The sequence below is a fragment of the Haliotis rufescens genome, unplaced genomic scaffold (genome assembly GCF_023055435.1).
Source record: "Haliotis rufescens isolate VD_foot unplaced genomic scaffold, xgHalRufe1.0.p SCAF_12, whole genome shotgun sequence".
Classification (NCBI taxonomy): Eukaryota; Metazoa; Mollusca; class Gastropoda; order Lepetellida; family Haliotidae; genus Haliotis; species Haliotis rufescens.
In genome coordinates this window covers 8,927,396-8,946,700 of record NW_025963802.1, presented here as the reverse complement: position 1 = coordinate 8,946,700, position 19,305 = coordinate 8,927,396, and the positions used below count along the sequence as shown (strand labels likewise).

General features: G+C 40.9%; 1 protein-coding gene across 3 annotated transcripts in view; it reads right to left on the bottom strand.

Moving 5' to 3' along the window:
- LOC124143898 (sex peptide receptor-like) overlaps positions 1–19,305 on the bottom strand; it is a 213,342-nt gene that overhangs the window by 32,296 nt on the left and 161,741 nt on the right. For all 3 annotated transcript variants that reach the window (XM_046513064.2, XM_046513065.2, XM_046513066.2), the window contains one exon: positions 1,629–1,694. The gene's annotated coding sequence lies outside the window, so the exon portion shown is untranslated. The remainder of the gene's footprint in view (positions 1–1,628; positions 1,695–19,305) is intronic.

The window sequence follows — 19,305 nt, the reverse complement described above, 5'->3', positions numbered from 1 at the left end:
ACATTTTGGAGGCTAGCCTTCATGCAGTATCTGCACATTGTGGAGGCTAGCCTTCATACAGTATCTGCACATTGTGGAGGCTAGCCTTTCAAGCAGTATCTGCACATTGTGGAGGCTAGCCTTCATGCAGTATCTGCATGTTAGGAGGCGAGCCTTTGTGCAGTATCTGCACATTTTGGAGGCTAGCCTTCATGCAGTATCTGCACATTTTAGAGGCTAGCCTTCATGCAGTATCTGATGTTAGGAGGCGAGCCTTTGTGCAGTATCTGCACATTTTGGAGGCTACCCTTCATGCAGTATCTGCACATTTTGGAGACTAGCCTTCATGCAGTTTCTGCACATTTTGGAGGCTAGGCTTCATGCAGTATCTGCACATAGTGGACGATAGCCTTCATGCAGTATCTGCATGTTGTGGAGGCTAGCCTTCATGCAGTATCTGCACATTGTTGAGGCGAGCCTTTGTGCAGTATCTGCACATTGTGCATGTAGGAAACTAACCTCCATGCAGTATACCATGTCATGTGCACTCAGTGCACCTCTCAGTACATCTGCATGTCGTGAAGGCTTGCCACCGTGCAGCATACAATGTCCGTCAAAAACATGAGCAGGCTAATGACATTATTGTCACTTTAGGAAACCTAGTGCAGAGCTTGTGTGAGACTTTGCTCTGGATACGTGTCATATCGGATTTTGTTCCACAACTCATGAAAGTAATGATCCATGATGTGATAGACTAACATGAATCTCTGTCCCAACTGAAGCCACCGGGAAGTTCAAGAGTAATCAGCAACACCAGAGATGTTGTACACTCAGGCCAGATGAAGTTTATTCAAGTTCCATGTTGAATTAGTGAATAAATCTCGGTCGGGATTGGAAGGTAATTGTGAAAAACTTGCAATAAAGAAATACATTGGCATTATTCCATTTTCTGATTTACAAATTTGTCCTAACTACCCAGCTTGGGTTGGTGAAAAAATGGAATAAATAATTGATTGGCTCAATAGTTTGTATTTGTTTAGTATAAGGTTGCTAAGTGTGTTCGACTTAATGGGAACATACAGACACTACGTCTGTATAAAATGCAGGATGTAGAACATTTTAGCCATAACCTGTAAACAAATTTACGTGTGTTAGAAAAGGCTTCGTGTCAGAGGACCGAGACAAATGATGTGTCAAGCTACTGATAAGGAAGATGGACATGGCGAAATCAGGTCTCATGTGATGATATGGTAGCACATGGGTCCACTCTAATTATAATAATAAAATACAGATATGCGACTTTAGGGGTCTAAGGCTTCAGGAACTAAATCAAACATTAAAAACAAAATTATTCTGGCCATGGGAAATACATATCAGATTAGTTTGGGTGTTGTTTAATGCTGCACTCAGCAGTATTCCAGCTATACGATGGCTGCCTGGACCAGACAAACCAGTGATTGGTATTGCGAGCAACGATCCACGCCATCTGGGTACGATGACACATAATCAACCAAGTCACCCATCCTGCCCACCCGATCCATTTGGTCATCTCTTACATCCAGCATAGGATGCCGGTGACCTGTTCTGACCGGGATGACTATGCGTCTAAACCATCAGAGAGAATGAAAAACAATATTTTTTCTACTTACCATATCTTGAATCTATGGATTATAGTTGACACATATCACAATGGCCGGTCTGTTGTGGGAAAAGGCCTAGAAAAAAAAATAATAAGGGAAATGTGATTAAGGCCAGACAGCAAAACACAAGGAATACATGTATTATGAGTGAGTGAGTGAGTGAGTGAGTGAGTGAGTGAGTGAGTGAGTGAGTGAGTGAGTGAGTGAGTGAGTGAGTGAGTGAGTGAGTGAGTGAGTGAGTGAGTGAGTGAGTGAGTGAGTATGGTTTTACGCCGCTTTTAGCAATATTCCAGCAATATCATGGTGGAGGACACCAGAAATGGGCTTCACACATTGTACCCATGTCGGGAATCGAACCCGGGTCTCCGGCATGACAAGCGAACACTTTAACCACTAGGCTACCCGACCGCCCCACATGTATTATGAATGTAACTATACTACTCAACTTTTGATAGGGATAATCAGATACGCCATTCCATTCAAATATACACTTGACATATGAGAGTCAGTTGTGTGTATCATAGAAAAATAATATATATTGGGGTTATTTTTTAATAGTAGTCAAGTTATATCATGGTGTCTCAGCTTAATGTGGAAGGAAAGCCTGAAGTGATACAGGTCTGAGACGTTTACCACTTTGGTGAAACCCACAAGCATGGGTATGGTGCTGACAAACCTAGAAACATAACCAGGGCAAACTGGGATTCGAACTCACAATCATAGGTTTCAGGTTCATGGTTTTCTTAGATGCTTGGGCCACCTGTGCCCCCCTATTTACAATAATGAAATGGAGCTATGATACACTGAATAATCAAGGAAGCCATCTGAGGAACACATCTATGTTCCAGGCAGAGATCTCATAATAGCAGCTCTTCATTACGATCCATTCTCCAAACTTCAACCACCATATAAGTAGGGCCTTTTTCCACTTAGTTCACAGAAAATCATCTTGATAAAAAGCTATAATAATTCCTTAAGGTATTTTTAAATTGAATCTTTGATTTCATGGTTGTGTGAATAAATCAAAATTATTTTCCCCTCCAAGAATGTAATCACTATTTCAACTCTTGATAGCTATGATAAAAAGTCAGAAAAATATTTGAAAAACCCTCATCACCAATCAGATTTGGAAATGAACTCAAATTTTCAAGAGTTGAAGACTCCATAGGGTCTGAAGATCATACACGATCATATCAAGTCCATCTCGGTAATGAAGCATGGCTAGGTGGAACAGGCTTTGCAAATAAGTTTTCTGACTTGACTTTCCACTTGACAAAATCATGAAGCAAACCATCTAAATTATAACATTTAAGTAGAAGTCCGATTCATTATCTTAAAAGCAGCAAGCTAGGCATGTAAACCATGACACTCAGAAAATCATTAATGGACAGTCACTTTGTCCTTCCTGTCGGCCATATTGAAAGTGCCTGAACTGTGATCAGTTTGTGTGAAAAACACTGAAGAGGTTTCATTCAGGAAAAGGTGTCCAAACGAAGAAGACTTCAAAGTTTAAGGTCAAGGACTCTACAAAATACGGATTGTGGAGAGTTTCCTTCTGTTAATACATTTAGCTCTGCTTCAAAATATAGGAGCCCTTGACTTGCACATTATGAAAATGTTAGCGCAGTAAATAATAATATGGGTCGATCCATTTGGGTGTCTCTACTGATAAACAAGTTTTGTGAGTCAGTGAGGATGTTTTTAATGGGCCCAAGACAATGTAACTAAGTGGAGAATCAAACCAAGGATTCAGCTTGACAAGTGAACACTTCAACCACTATGCTACTCCAACGACCTGTTAATATAACACACACTTGGTATCATCCAAAATATTCTAAATGGCTGTCCACTAAAGTTAAAAATCTATTTGAGATGTAGTTTGATTAAGGTTTAAGCAAGGTTACAACATTCAAGGTCTCAGTAAAGCTATTAAAAAGTTGTATGGTAGACAATTTTGATATATCAGTGACAACAAAGACAACAGTGGCAACAATGTTGGTGGAATTTCCTAGTAATACATTTGACTTGCACCATATGTTCCCAGTGGTTTTTTTTAGGTTAACAATTGACTTTCCTCTGCATGTGTTTCTGACGGGTACCACCATTTCGCGAAACACATAAAGACTTTCGCATGCTATTATCTGAATTGTACAACTGACTCTGCTCTTTTAGGGGAGATTTTTTATGAATGTGGAAAGGAATGTCACTGATATTTATTATTATTATCTTGCTGAAACAGGGTTCGTTGATTCTGTTGCAAGAACGACAGAGAACTTGGTCAATGTAACGCTGTCCAGTGGTATTTCCTTCTCATAAACCTCCAGTGACGTCATCCTATTGTTCTCCAGTGGGATTAAATATCATAAACAGGGATGTCGTAAAACCCCGGGGATATTTGCTATATAACATGTTATGATATCCCGGTAATTTTATTAATACAACTTCCGTTCAGATTGTAACTTTTGAATGTTTCTTGCCAGAAATTTATTTTGCATTTGAACACAATGTAATGAAATGTAAAATCAGTAACATATATTTTCTATATATTCCTGAGGATTAAACATGCAACCTTGGTATCTGTAGCCTATTGAGTGTACCGCTAGGCTACAGGGGCGCTGATAAATCACAATGCTTTTAAGAATGTCTTGTTCAAATACCATACGCCAGCAACAGATATTTTGCGCCGGTTTCCTAAGGTTCATGGGAAGTATGTTTAACATATGAAAATGTTGATAAATGTTGTTTTAAGTTTCTATTTTCATTTTATAAGTTAGATAAAACACTTGCCCACACGCCTCTTGGTTTTAAATATCATAAAAACCCTTGGACATGCTTTATCCTACACATAAATCACCAGATCCGTCTTGCCACGGATGACAACTCAAACCATAATACCATCATCTAGAAACAGTTCCACGTCTTAAGTGCAACAACGTGATGTTATTCTCCTTGTCATTGGTAGACATGAGCTCTTCCACATTTGACTCATCGGTAAAGAAAAAGATAGCCAATGCAATTCCCTATTTTGTACAATACTTGTGCTATTTGACAGTGATTCATAAACACATGCTCATGACATAGTCGGAAATTGATTTTGTCGCTTTTATTTAAATCCCATTGCAAACAATGAGCCTAGCTAGTTTCACCATCTCACCATGTCATATTCTACCCAGCATTCCCTCTATGGTGGGAGGGGAGGTCGGGTAGCCTAGTGGTTAAAGCGTTCGCTCGTCACGCCGAAGACCCGGGTTCGAATCCCGACATGGGTACAATGTGTGAAGCCCATTTGTGGTGTCCCCCGCCATGATATTGCTGGAATATTGCTAAAAGGGGCGTAAAACCAAACTCACTCACTCACTCTATGGTGGGAATCAATTCCTATGAAACATATTCAGGGTTGCATGAATGATTTGTTTATTTGTTGTTTAACGCTGCACTCAGCAACATTCCAGCTAAATGACGTCAGTCTGTAAATAATCGAGTCTGGACCAGACAATCTAGTGATTGACATCATAAGCATCGATCTACGCAATTTGGATCGATGACATGCATCAACCAAGTCAGCGAGCCTGACCACCCGATCCCTTTAGTCGCCTCTTAAGACAAGCATAGTCCTGTGTTTGTACGTACATTGATGCCAAACTTTTGTCAAGAAGAGTCAATTCAGTTGTTGGGTCCAACCTCATCAGCTGAGTTGGCGATGGAGATCGTGATGTCACTTCCGCAACGAAGTTAGGGTGGGATATGGGTCCAGTGTATGTATATCATTTTGGAAGGGACATAAAATATAACACTGGATAACCAAGGATGTCACAAACAGAGGATCAGGTCACATCTGGGATTCAGACCTTAATCAGCAGATCCTCACACAACAAAGGGATACAACTCAAAATCCAAGTTAACATAGAGAACATAGAGAACATAGAGAACATAGTCACAAACACTACTCAAGCACTACTCACCGAACACTTTCGGAAACAGGTCTGACGTGTTGCCATACATGCACTGAACACTTTCGGAAACAGGTCTGACATGTTGCCATACATGCACTGAACACTTTCGGAAACAGGTCTGACGTGTTGCCATACATGCACTGAACACTATCTGGAACAGGTCTAACGTGTTGCCATACATACGCTGATGGTTTACCAGTCTGTGTCATGGTAACATAATGTCCGACCTTTATTCAATACCAATAGCCTCACCTTGGTATATATTCTAAAATAAGAAATCGTAAGAGAGACTTTCATCAGCAACACACACCTTTAGAACTGAAACATTTTACTCATCACCAGTCTATACGAGGATGTAGAGTATGTAAAAGTAATGCTCTTATCAATGTTTTATATGGAAATCAATGCATAATGATGGTATCTTAAAACCTCTCATTAACCTGTCTGGACCAGGGGCTGATAAACATTGATACATGAGAGGTTCTCAGTCAGGAACATGTGGATCTACCAGACACCATTGTTGTAGGCTCCAGTAGGAGACAGGCATAACGGAATGGATTAGTTACGACTGTTGAAAGCATTACTTGTCTAAGTAAACAGATGTGATCCCAGAATATAATGTTGATTTTCGTTCCTCATTTGAATATATACATTCATAGTATTTGAGTGGTCAATGTGGATACAAATTACTATTTAGCCATATTTTGCCATGATATTGTGCTGGGCTTTGTAAGAGCGTGAGAGAGGGAGTTGGTTTGAAAGTTGCTCTTAAAAATATACTGATGGAAATGAATAAGGGAACACTTAGTTTTAGACACAGTAAAATGGTATGCTATCATGGGTTCCAAGCCTTGTCTACCAATACGCGTGTGAAACAATGCACACAAACACATCTCAGCATTTGATGTGTTGAAATTGTATGCATGCTATTTCAAATGTCTGACAGTAAAGGTTTTTTCCCTATGCTTTCCATTGTTCCCTTATTTGTTTCAATCAGTATATTTTGGTAATAGGGTAGCCAAAGGCGCCACAATGATGGATGGAGCCAGACAGAGTAAAGGAGCCACAATGATGGTTGATCCAGAGAGAGTAAAGGAGCCACAATGATGGATGATCCAGAGAGAGTAAAGGAGCCACATTGATGGATGGAGCCAGACAGAGTAAAGGAGCCACATTGATGGTTGATCCAGAGAGAGTAAAGGAGCCACAATGATGGATGATCCAGAGAGAGTAAAGGAGCCACAATGATGGATGATCCAGAGAGAGTAAAGGAGCCACATTGATGGATGGAGCCAGACAGAGTAAAGGAGCCACATTGATGGTTGATCCAGAGAGAGTAAAGGAGCCACAATGATGGATGATCCAGAGAGAGTAAAGGAGCCACAATGATGGATGGAGCCAGACAGAGTAAAGGAGCCACATTGATGGTTGATCCAGAGAGAGTAAAGGAGCCACAATGATGGTTGATCCAGAGAAAGTAAAGGAGCCACATTGATGGTTGATCCAGAGAGAGTAAAGGAGCCACAATGATGGTTGATCCAGAGAAAGTAAAGGAGCCACAATGATGGTTGATCCAGAGAAAGTAAAGGAGCCACATTGATGGTTGATCCAGAGAGAGTAAAGGAGCCACAATGATGGTTGATTCAGAGAAAGTAAAGGAGCCACAATGGTGGTTGATCCAGAGAAAGTTAAGGAGCCACAATGATGGTTGGAGCCAGAGAGAGTAAAGGAGTCACAATGATGTTTGGAGCCAGAGAGAGTAAAGGAGCCACAATGATGGATGATCCAGAGTAAGTTCAGGAGCCACAATGATGATTGGAGCCAGAGAAAGTAAAGGAGCCACAATGATGGTTGGAGCCAGAGATAGTAAAGGAGCCACAATGATGGTTGGAGCCAGAGTAAAGGAGCCACAATGATGGTTGGCGCCAGAGAGAATAAAGGAGCCACAATTATGGTTGGAGCCAGAGAGAGTAAAGGAGCCACAATGATGGTTGGAGCCAGAGATAGTAAAGGAGCCACAATGATGGTTGGCACCAGAGAGAGTAAAGGAGCCACAATGATGGTTGGCACCAGAGAGAGTATAGGAGCCACAATGATGGTTGGCACCAGAGAGAGCAAAGGAGCCACAATGATGGTTGATCCAGAGAGAGTAAAGGAGCCACATTGATGGATGATCCAGAGAAAGTTCAGGAGCCAGTATGATGGATAATCCAGAGAGAGGAAAAGAGTCATGATGGTTGAACCAGAAAGATTAAAAAGACAGTGGTTGAAAATGGAACATGAACGAACCCCACTTCTGTAAGAAACCAGAAACTAATAAAGATTCAAGGACTTACTTAATGAGTGACTATGGTCAGCTTAATGCCACTTTAAGGGAATTATAATCATATCGGTATGTGTCATCTTACTGTATGATCAAGTGAGGCAGGTCTTACATTCCACACAAGCACAGGACTGGTCAAATTGGGGCTATTCAGGATTAGAACTAATGGGCAGCAGAGCCTGGTATGGCCAAAAGAAGCAACTCTTCACTGCATTATGTGGCACCTTAATCCGCTGGGCCACCAGTGCCCACATGCTAAAGGAACAAAATATGCCTAACAAACATGAAGGAATTATTGCTACTTTTATGTCTAAGTTTCTGTGTTTTCTAAACAACTTCAAAGATGGGTTATGTTCATTTACTTCACCTCTCCTCTGAAGAAAACAACTGCGTATACTTGTCATAAGCTGCATTTCCTATATGAAACAGGATGAATTTCCTACATGAAACAGGATGAAACATTGCCAAGTATATAGCAGAACCTTTCACTAAAAATACCAGGTTCATTGAAGTCATAAAAACGTTTCCACACAAATCCCCAAACAATATGTCACTCAAGATGCACATCATTTGATATCAGAGAGAAGGGCTGGTGAGACTTGTGCAGCTAATTGGGACAATTGTACTGTATATTGCAGAGAGCATGTGTTGTATATCCTCAAAGCCAGACCTGGAGAGGTTCCAGTGTTATTGTTTCAGACACTTGAAGTGCAGGGACATGCAAAACCATTTCACTGGATGTTTAGAAATCTTTTCTTTTTAATGTTCCATTTCCTTCATCAACCTGCATGTCCTGGTCTTTTAATGGATTTTACATTACAAGGAACTGCTAGTGTTGACAAGATTACATTCTTCTTCTTCTTTAAGAAACATTATTTGTTTGTAGTTTTCTTCACTGAAGAATCCTGTTTACTTTATGCATTTTGTAGACATTTATATCATTATCAAAATAATCTGCTTTTTATGTCCACTGGAATTTGTTTCGGCAGATTATCAAAACTGATTATTCTCTGGCGTTGGTGTTTTTTATTTCTACACACATGCTTCTTTTCAGTGTACATGAAATTAGTGCCCCAAATAGTCATATATAACATCTAGTAACATTTACATGGATAACCATCCTGGCAGAGAAGCATAATTTCTGCAACTACTCTGTAAGAACAATTATTGCATCAGCTATAGAGAAGCATTACTGCTTCAACATCTATAGAGAAAGATTTTGCTTAATCAGTTACTGAAGCATAACTGCTTTATCAGCTTTAGAGATAATAATAATAATAATAATAATAATAATAATAATAATAATGCTATCTGAGTGACCACTGCATCGAGTATATGTGCAGTGTGTTGAGAGGATCAGCAACCCTGCAGAGTCCTTTGCTTGGATGAGATCGGCTGGCCTCAAAAATGAAACAGAAGGCTTTCTGTTTGCTGCTCAGGACCAGTCACTTTCCACTCGATACCGTCAATGTGTGATTTTGCATAAAATGTAAATATGAAATATTGATTATGCAATGAATCTAAATGAGACTGTCCAACACATTGTCAGTGGATGCCCAGCAAACACAGTATCTTAAGCGACGTGATGGAGTGGACTGATCTGTTTATTACCATCCTCGCCATGCTTGTGGTTTTGACACAGAAGTCCATCCATTGTAAGACCCAGAATATGAAGAGGGTGTCATTGAAAATGATAAATACAAAACTCTTTGGAATAGGCCAGTAAACAGCCTCAGGCCTATCAGGTCAACAAACTTAATCTTGAGCTCATTCATAAATCCAATGAAATCATATATATCGTTGAATTCTATATCATTGTTTTTCAGTGGATTTCGACTAGGCAGGACTCCTGGGAGAAGTCCCATTCGCTGTCTGGGCTGCGTGTAGAGGGGGCAAAGGCTCTAAGCTGATGATGAGCTTAACCAGCCTGACTGTGCCAGGATCACCCAAACAATCTTTGCTGCATTTATTTATTTTAATCTGAATTATTTGTTTATTTGTTTATAATGTGTTTATGAATCCTTATAAAACAGTGATGATACAAGATGATTTTCAAAATGCAGGCAGCTATTCTGACAAATAGGTTATTAATTTTCCCAATGGGTGAGTGAGTGCATGTTGATTTATGCAACAGTCGGCATTATTCCAGCTGTGTCAAGTCAGCCTCTAATCAATGGAAAACCAGTGACTGAAAGAATAAATACAATGTCAGGCCATCAGGCAAGTCATAGACCCCCTAATACTCTTCAGGTAGCACTTACCATATGACTTGTACCAAATATTCCTGTGTTTTTTTCCAAGTGAAACTTTTCTGTGCCTTTGCATGTGTTTGTTGTCATGATACGCTCACCCTTTTGCGAACTAATATCATTACTATTTGATAGTGATTCATAAACACATGCTCAAAGTTGAAGGGACCTGCATAAAAACTTTGAATTTTCCGAGGTTTGACACAACCGAAAATGATGAATAAATAGAGGTTATCACGCGAGTGTGTTTGGGGATGGTAAATATCCTGCATTAGGAATAAACATTGTATTTAGCGAGCCTTGGCGAGCTAAATACATAGTGTTTATTCCTAATTCAGGATATTTACCATCCCCAAACACACAAGCGTGATAACCTCTTTATCATATAATGTCATTCTTTAATTCTGTGCTTCAAAATCGCTTTCCCTCTCTCACAAATATTACCGAAACATTGCGAGTTTTCCTGGAATGCGCGCATTAATATTTATTACGTCACAGGGTAAGTGATTTGTCAGTCGGACAGTGACAGTAGCCAATATAGTTCCAACTGAAATCTGTTTCTTATACAGTGGCGAAGCAACATATACGCAAAACAACAATTGTTTTTAATTGCCTTTCGCGGCAATCCATCGGTCTGTCCGCTAGAGTAACTGCCCTTTGTCAAAGGGAAGCTACTCTAACCCTAGTCTATGAGACGTCACGGCCACGGTCAGACGTTGTTGACAGTTGGTCTGTCCTGTCATAACGATAAGAAGTGTACTCAGATGTACACACAGCGACAAAACGAAACAAGGTAACAATTCAAACATATTCCCGTCAAATCCAACTATTTTAATTTGTGGAGAAGGTTTCAAGCCGCAGAGGTCTACAAGCACAGATATGGCTACTGATCCCGCTTGGCAAGGCCTCATGCCCTCGCCAAATTGTTTCGAAATTTATATCTCCAAAGTTGCCAAAACTTATAAAATGCCTTAGCTGCGTCACAGTGAGACACAGATTTTCAGTATATTAGACTGTTCTTTTGATAATGATAGCAATTATCGCTGTAGTTAATCCAGATTCCCGATGGTTAATTCTGACTCGATCGCCGAATGACGAGTGCGACGCCATGTTTGTTTATAAACAGTGAAAGTAGTCCCTACTTGACCTTTGATATTTGCATCTCTATCCGCATATGACCCCAACGGATATCGTTTTTATCCGTTGGCTTTATCCTGCCGAGAAACCTACCCATTATATGATAAAGAAGGAATACGCAGGGACCAAGGTTTTACTTTGAAGCAACCGTAAGGTCGACACATCAAAGATCGACACAATGGTGTTTGACTGTAATTGAAACCATACAATGGACTAAGCTTAAGGAGAGATTTCTTATGATTATGGAAATGACTTTTGTAGCTTCTACTACAACAAGGGGCAGTCGGGTAGCCTAGTGGTTAAAGTGTTCGCTCGTCACGCCAAAGAACTGGGTTCGATTCCCGACATTGGTAATGTGTGACCTAATCATCCCCTCATCCCAACAAAGGAATATTAAGAGGACAAATCAAGAGTGAGTTGGGTTTAATGCCGCTTTGAACAGTATTCCAGTTATATTATGGCGTGTCAGCTCAAGTGATTGAGGTCTCAGACGTTTACCACTTCGGTGAAACCGATGAGTATGGGTATGGTGCTGACAAACCTTGAAACATAGTCGGGGTGAACCGGGATTCGAACCCATAATCATAGGTTTCTGGCATGCCCAAGGGATCAACTCTGCACAGCGAAGACAAATCAAGAAAATATATTCTGTAATACAAATCTTTCAGCAAATTTTTATTATAGCATGCCACCATCACCATCACCATCACCATCACCACAGTATGACTCACACAAATGTTACATCATCGTTGACACATGTATCATGCTGTCTTGTTCCATGGCATGCCCACTGCCAATAATCACCAACATTTGACATGTCTGCAAAGCGACAAATTGAGACAAATGTAAGCAGGAGGGGGCCATATATCACATCCAGACAGTCGGAAGTATTCATCCCTAACTTCTCCCACAACACATACATCACACGGGCTGTGCTTCAACCGTGAACCACAGATAGACGTTACTTACTACAAATAGCTATTATTCCAGAACAGGAACCTGCAGCTGATTTGGCATCTCTTAAGCATGAACGGAACACAGCTCGTTGAATATGCTCATCTTTATAAGAACAAATAGACTATACACAGGGACAGTAATGGACAATTATTTCTGATATATCAACGAAAGAGAAAAAAATCCATGTAACATTAACATGGAGGTTTTAGTATTATTATAATTGACAAGATTGATACAGGGATACAGAGTTAGATGTAAAAGAAGGAACTGTGGAATAAATATGGAGTTTTTAATGAGTAGAGTGCTTGTTGGTTCCATGGCATATTGATAAATCATGAGTGCAGTGAACAGGACAGACAAGTTCAATGCTTTAATGATGGGTTTCCTTTTATTCAACTGTTTACATACAACCAATGATTCATCACATCAACAGAAAACAATCGGGAGAATCAAGAATGCTAATGGTTAAAATGTTGTGTCATTTAATATTAGAATTAATCTTTCAAAACAATTACTGAAACAGTGCTTTCCAATCTCAAATTTAAATCAGTTTTTAATTTCTACAAATACTCCGTATGCATTTGCGAAAACAGTTTGCAATTTGTCGTGTCCCATATCAACAAGATGCCAGCAATACCAGCGTTAAAAATTGGCACCAGTCATGTAGTCCTTGCCAAAATGCCCAATAGTTAAGGTGGTGAGGTGAGGTGAAATGGGGTTTAATGTCACATCCAAGATTACTGCACCTATATACCGACGTGCCTGCAGATGTGTGTGCGGCTGCTTGTACTAGTCCGAACTGATGCTGATTTATAGTGCTAGCACACTGACATACCATGCCGCAGTTTAACATGAATACCCCACTCAGACACAGCATACTGACTCCAAGCCAACCAGTCCTTGTTTTAGCCCCTTAATGCTGAGTGTCAGACAGGGTAAAAACCAGTACCATCTTTTATCGTCTTTTGGTATAACTCGGCCAGGGATCAAACCCCAGACCTTCTGTTCTCCAGGTGTTACTCTACCACTAGACCACAGAGGCGCACTCCATTCATAGGGTTCTGCTATATGTTATCATTATAAGGCCTAGTGGACTAAAACCGTTAGTTTCTACCGCTAAATATTGTCATAAACAACATTATAATTATCTGCAGCCCTTTTTTGTCATAGCATAGATGGAAGGTTATTTAATATATAACATTAAACCACAAAGCATCGTTCAAATATACCTTCATACCTTCAAATATGCTTTGTTTGTTAGTTTCTTAATGCCACTCTCTGCAATTTTTGAGCCACATACATTCTAGCCCATAAATAATCGTGTCTGGACCAGACAGTCCAGTGAGAGATAGTATAAGCAAAAATCAACACCATTGGGGCATGCATGAGTGAGTGAGTGAGTGAGTGAGTGAGTGAGTGAGTGTGGTTTTAAGCCAATTTTAGCAATATTCCCGCAATAACACGGCGGGGGACACCAGAAATGGGCTTCACACATTGTAACCATGTCCGGAATCGAACCTGGGTCTTCGGCGTGATAAGCGACCACTTTAACCACTAAGCTACCCAACCGCCCCCTCAGGGGCATGAGGACATGACATCAGCCATGTCTTTGAGCCTGATGATCCTTGAGGTACCTTTTTACTACCAGCATAGGTATAGCTGGAATATTGCAGAGTGCGCCATTAAACAAAACAACAGAAAAACAAGCAGCCAGCCAAGGTTGCCTGTATTCTAACCCTCCATACCACACAGGTATAACTAGTTCCCTCTCAAGAAGCCTCGTAATCCACACATCAACAATAGTATTACCAGTTCAAGAACTTTGTCCAGTTGTTTAGGCTTTTAAAACTTGTTAAATTCCCTGCTGTATTTACAAGAGTCCCCAGGTAATGTCTCCAGGAGGTGGGGATTCAGAGGCAAATCTCACTGAAGAATTTTGAGTTTTCAAATGTGAAGCATAGTTACTTACTATAAGCATTGCCATGGGAACCTTAAGTCTTACTTTCATTCCTTGTCAATGGATTCACACCAGGAAGTAAGATTTAAATGAAAAAAATATGGCAAATATTCTGTAACAAGGTAGGACTAACTTCTTATCAATGAAGCTAAATCTCTTGCAACATTTTATTTTTTATGAACATCTAGATTTGTGAGGATAAGGAAAAGCAAGAATGTTCTGAAAACATGACACTCTGTTCTTAGCGTAAATCTGAAGTGATTGCAACAAAAGTACAATCCCAGTCTCTGATATTCCAGGAGTGGCTTGAAAACAACGGACTCCAGACAAGGCAAACCAGACTGAATGAGCAACAACTAGATCAGAGAGTGATGACTCACAGCCATTCATAGCCAGCAACCATTGTGGCTACTCAATCCCCTTTCAGCCAGCGCATATTGCGGCCACTCAATCCCCATTTAGCCAGACATATTGTGGCCACTCAATCCCCTTTTAGCCAGACATATTGTGGCCACTCAATCCCCTTTTAGCCAGACATATTATGACCACTCAGTCACCTTTTAGCCAGCATATATTGAGCCTCTCAATCCCCTCTTAGCCAGCAACCATTGTGACCAGTCAATCCCCTTTTTGCCAGCAATCATTGTGGCCACTCAATACCCTTTTAGCCAGCAACCATCGTGTCCACGCAATCTCCTTTTAGACAGCAGCCATCGTGACCACTCAATCTTCTTTTAGCTAGCACATATTGTGGCCACTCAATTTCGTTTTAGCCAGCAACCATTATGGTCACACAATCCCCTCTTAGCCAGCAACCATTGTGGCCACAAAACCCCCTTTTAGCCAGTACACATTGTGGCCACTCAATCTCCCTTTTTGACCCCTGAAGATTTGGGGTAGAATAGGTCTTCAGCAACCCATGCTTGCCGTAAAAGGCGACTATGCTTGTCGTAAGAGGCGACTAACAGGATAGGGTGCTCAGGCTTGCTGACCTGGTTGATGCATGTCATCGTATCTCAAGCGGGTGGACCGATGCTCGTGATATCAATCACCGGATTGTTTTGTCCAGGCTCAATTATTTACAGACCACCGTCATATAGAGTATGGCATTAAACAACAAACAAACAAATAAATAACAATCCCCTTTTAGCCACGAGCCATTGTGGCCACTCAATCTCCTTTTAGACAGCAACTATTGTGGCCACACAGTACCATTTTAGCCAGCATATATTGTGGCCACTCAATCCCCTTTTAGCCACCTTGGGTAATCATTAGTCTAAGGACATATTACCAGCTGTTCCCAATATAACCCATCTTCTGCCAGCACTGCTTGTGGGTTGTCTGGGACTAGTCTCTATCTTTGGGCATTCGGGGCGGTCGGGTAGCCTAGTGGTTAAAGCGTTCGCTCATCACGCCAAAGACCCGGGTTCAATTCCCGACATGGGTACAATGTGTGAAGCCCATTTCTGGTGTCCCCCGCCACAATATTGCTGGAATATTTCTAAAAGCGGCGTAAAACTCACTCACTTTGGGCATTCTTCCCACATTAAGCTGCCACAATGTAACTGATATACTGTTAAAAGTGATATCAAACCCAACTCACTCACTCTCTGCCAGCTCTGACAAGCCCAGGGCAAAAGGGCACGATTCGACATAGAAATGTCCACAGGAAAAGAAATATAGGTTTCCTTATGGCTTGCACTGTGTCTACTCAGGTGTTGGAATGGCTGACATTAATAACTCTCCGTTCCTATTTAATATCAGGCTGCCAACACTCAAACAGAGCTGATCAGGATTTTGAAATTCAAAACATTTTAAGCAATCAATTCAACACACAACCACTAGACCTAAAAGCATCTATGAAATATCCCACTATAACACAGAGGCGATGGAGACATCATATAAGATGTCCTTTTAGAGTAACTGGTGATATAAAGACAGTGCATTGAGCAATGTGCTAAGCTTAAGATGGTATGACAAGCTAAGCATCTACTTCCCCGGAGGCAGACATGTTTACTAAGCAGACCCGATAGTGCCCGTCATTGATTCTACAACAGCTTAAAACCTTTAGTGATTTCAAGTTCACGCAACACTTGTTCAACACAGTTACAACAATATCGTGGTGAGAACAACCCCCTGGGGGTGATCGGCCAGATCTAAAAATCATGTCGGAGACAAAATATTAGCTATGTATTGATTACATATCAAGATGATAGTCTCTCCCACTGAATGTTCATGTTGGTTTCAGAGTCCTGACTGGGTCAGTACTTCACAAACATACGGAACTGCCGGAATTGGTTTACAGATGCTGAGCGTAAGATGTGATCTGAAATAGGCTTGACATTTAAAATAAAGAACCCCTGACAGGTGTGTCTTGTTGTCGAAGATGGAACTGAAGAGGTGGAACCATGTAATGTTTCAATTTCTTAATAACAAACCGGATCGATATTTGATCACAATTTGTAAAAAAGATTACATTTCTGCTTTAAGTTTTGCGAATCCCTCTGAGAAACAAATTGTCACCAAAAGTGGTGCTGTGAAAAGGAAATTGACAAAACGGGTCTCAGTTGTATGATCAGCTATGGAGGCGACACCAGATGTTGATGACAGGATAATGCCAACCAAGATATTATCAAACTTTTAACTTTTCATAGATAAACACATTTCAACTATACCAACTTTTGATAGTGGTACGAGATGTTACTGTTATTATATACAAGAAGAGGTTTGGGTATCATGGTATAACAGTAATATCCCTATCATTGGTTGAGTTCAGACAGACTTAATTTTTTGTTGAAACCTACCCCTGCTGAATGCGCTCTTCACATTGTTCCCAGTCTGTATTCTACAGTGTGTGTGTGTTTGTCTGCTTGCACTAGCTTGTCCAATGTTAGTTTCATAGTTCTAGCCCACTGAGATACCATGCTGTAGCTTAACATGGACAGTGAGTGAGTGAGTGAGTTGGGTTTAACTTTCTTCTTTCTTTTTTTGTTGTTTCAAGCCTAACTCTGCAATATTCCAGCTTTATGACGGCGGTCTGTAAATAATCGAGTCTGGAACAGACAACCCAATGATTGACATTATGAGCAATGATCTACTCAATTAGAATGCGATGACATGCACTCGGCAACATTCCACCTATATGACAGTGGTCTGAAAATAATCGAGTCTGGACCAGACAATCCAGTAATTGATGTCATGAACATCGATCCACACAATGAGGATGCGATGACATGCATCCACCAAGTCAGCGAGCCTTACCACCAGACCCCGTTAGTTGCCTCTTACGACAAACTTAGTTGCCTTTTACACCAAGCATGGGTTGCTGAAGACCATTTCTACCCCGGATCTTCACGGGTGAGTTGAGTGTAACACCGCTTTGAACAATATTGCAGTTTCATATGGGAGGATTGCCTGAAGTGACACATGCCTCAAAAGTTTACCACTTTGTCATGGTGGCCTATAAAGTGAGTGAGTGAGTGAGTTGGGTTTAATGCCGCTTTTAACGGTATTCCAGTTATATCATGGCATGTCAGCTTAATGTGGGAGGAAAGCCCGAAGTGATGCAGGTCTCAGACATTTACCACTTCGGTGAAACCCACGAGTACGGGTATGGTGCTGACAAACCTAGAATCATAATCGGGGTGAACCGGGATTCGAACCCACAATCATAGGGTTCTGGCGTGTCCAGGGGATGCAACTCTGAACAGCGAAGCACGGCGCCTAAGACAACTGGGCCACCCGTGCCCCCGGTGGCCTATAAAGTAAATGAGACTAAATCATCCACTATGAGAGCAACAGAGCATGTTCAGCCTGCCCTCGCAGTAAATGTACTTATTCACCCATTTCTGAAAAGTCTGTGATCTAAGAATGACATGATGACCTGAACCAACAACTGGTCAGCCTGTGTCTGGACACAGTCAGTTGACATCATATTCCATGTCACCCAGTGCCAGAGAAACACAACAGAAACCTTCATCTATATTCCTGAAAATCATAAATTTGTACCAATCTGGAATTCCTGATATTTTCAGACACAGATAACATTCATTTATCACTGGTTTACTACAGAATATTACATGACTCCACACATTTAATGACCTTTCATAACATCCCAACCACAAGTTAACTATCCTACCTCACAGCAGATTAAAGGATTGGCAAAATTGATATAACCAACCCAATAGCACCAGTCAGGGAGATATCAATTGATTGCCCCTATCATATAAAATAAGATAATAAAATGAAATTTCCGATGTTTGGAAGATTATTTTGTTGCATATCAAGCCAGAATCACCATTCTTTCTTCATCCATGGATGAGTTTGTAATCTTGTTTCTGGCTTTGATCCCAGTTAGGTTTACTCTTGCCATCCTCCTGTCCTTCATTAGGTATTAGCTCCTTCCTTAGCTGGTAATATGTCTACAAACCCACGACAACATCCCAAATTAGGAGCTTGGTGAGTAATACAGAGATTTATCTGTCTGCACCAAGGAACCTTTGGACGCTGTCACCCACCTGGTCGGCTGTTTGGGATCTTCCTACTTTGATGACAGTTAGTCCACTGATGAATGAGGGTGAGTTGGTGGTACCCAATTGGTTTCGAATAAGATGGCATTTTGAAGGTCGTGATCAATTTGACCTCTGAACTGACCTGACTTTTCCTGATTCTTACTGTTTATCCCTCTATTTATTCTATAAATGAATTAACTTGAACATTTGAAGAGCGGAATAGAAGAGTCAGTGTGTGACTGACTTACTGACTGATTGGGTGGGGGAGTGAGTGAGCAGGTAGGTGAGTGAGTGAGTGAGTGAGTGAGAGTGATTTAGTGGGTTACAGGGTGAGGGAGTGAGTGAGTGACAGGATGAGTGAGTAAATGAATGGCTGGGTGGGAGAGTGAATGGGTGGGTGACAGGGTGAGTGAGTGAGTGAGTGAGTGAATGAAAGGCTTGGTGGGCAAGTGATAGGTGACAGGGTGTCTGAGTGAGTGAGTGGGTGAATGAGTGAGCGAGTATGGTCTAACAATGCTTTGAATGTAAATTCAGTCATATCACATTGTATCAGCTTGATGTGTTAGAAAAGCTTGAAGTGATGCAGTTCTCAAACATTT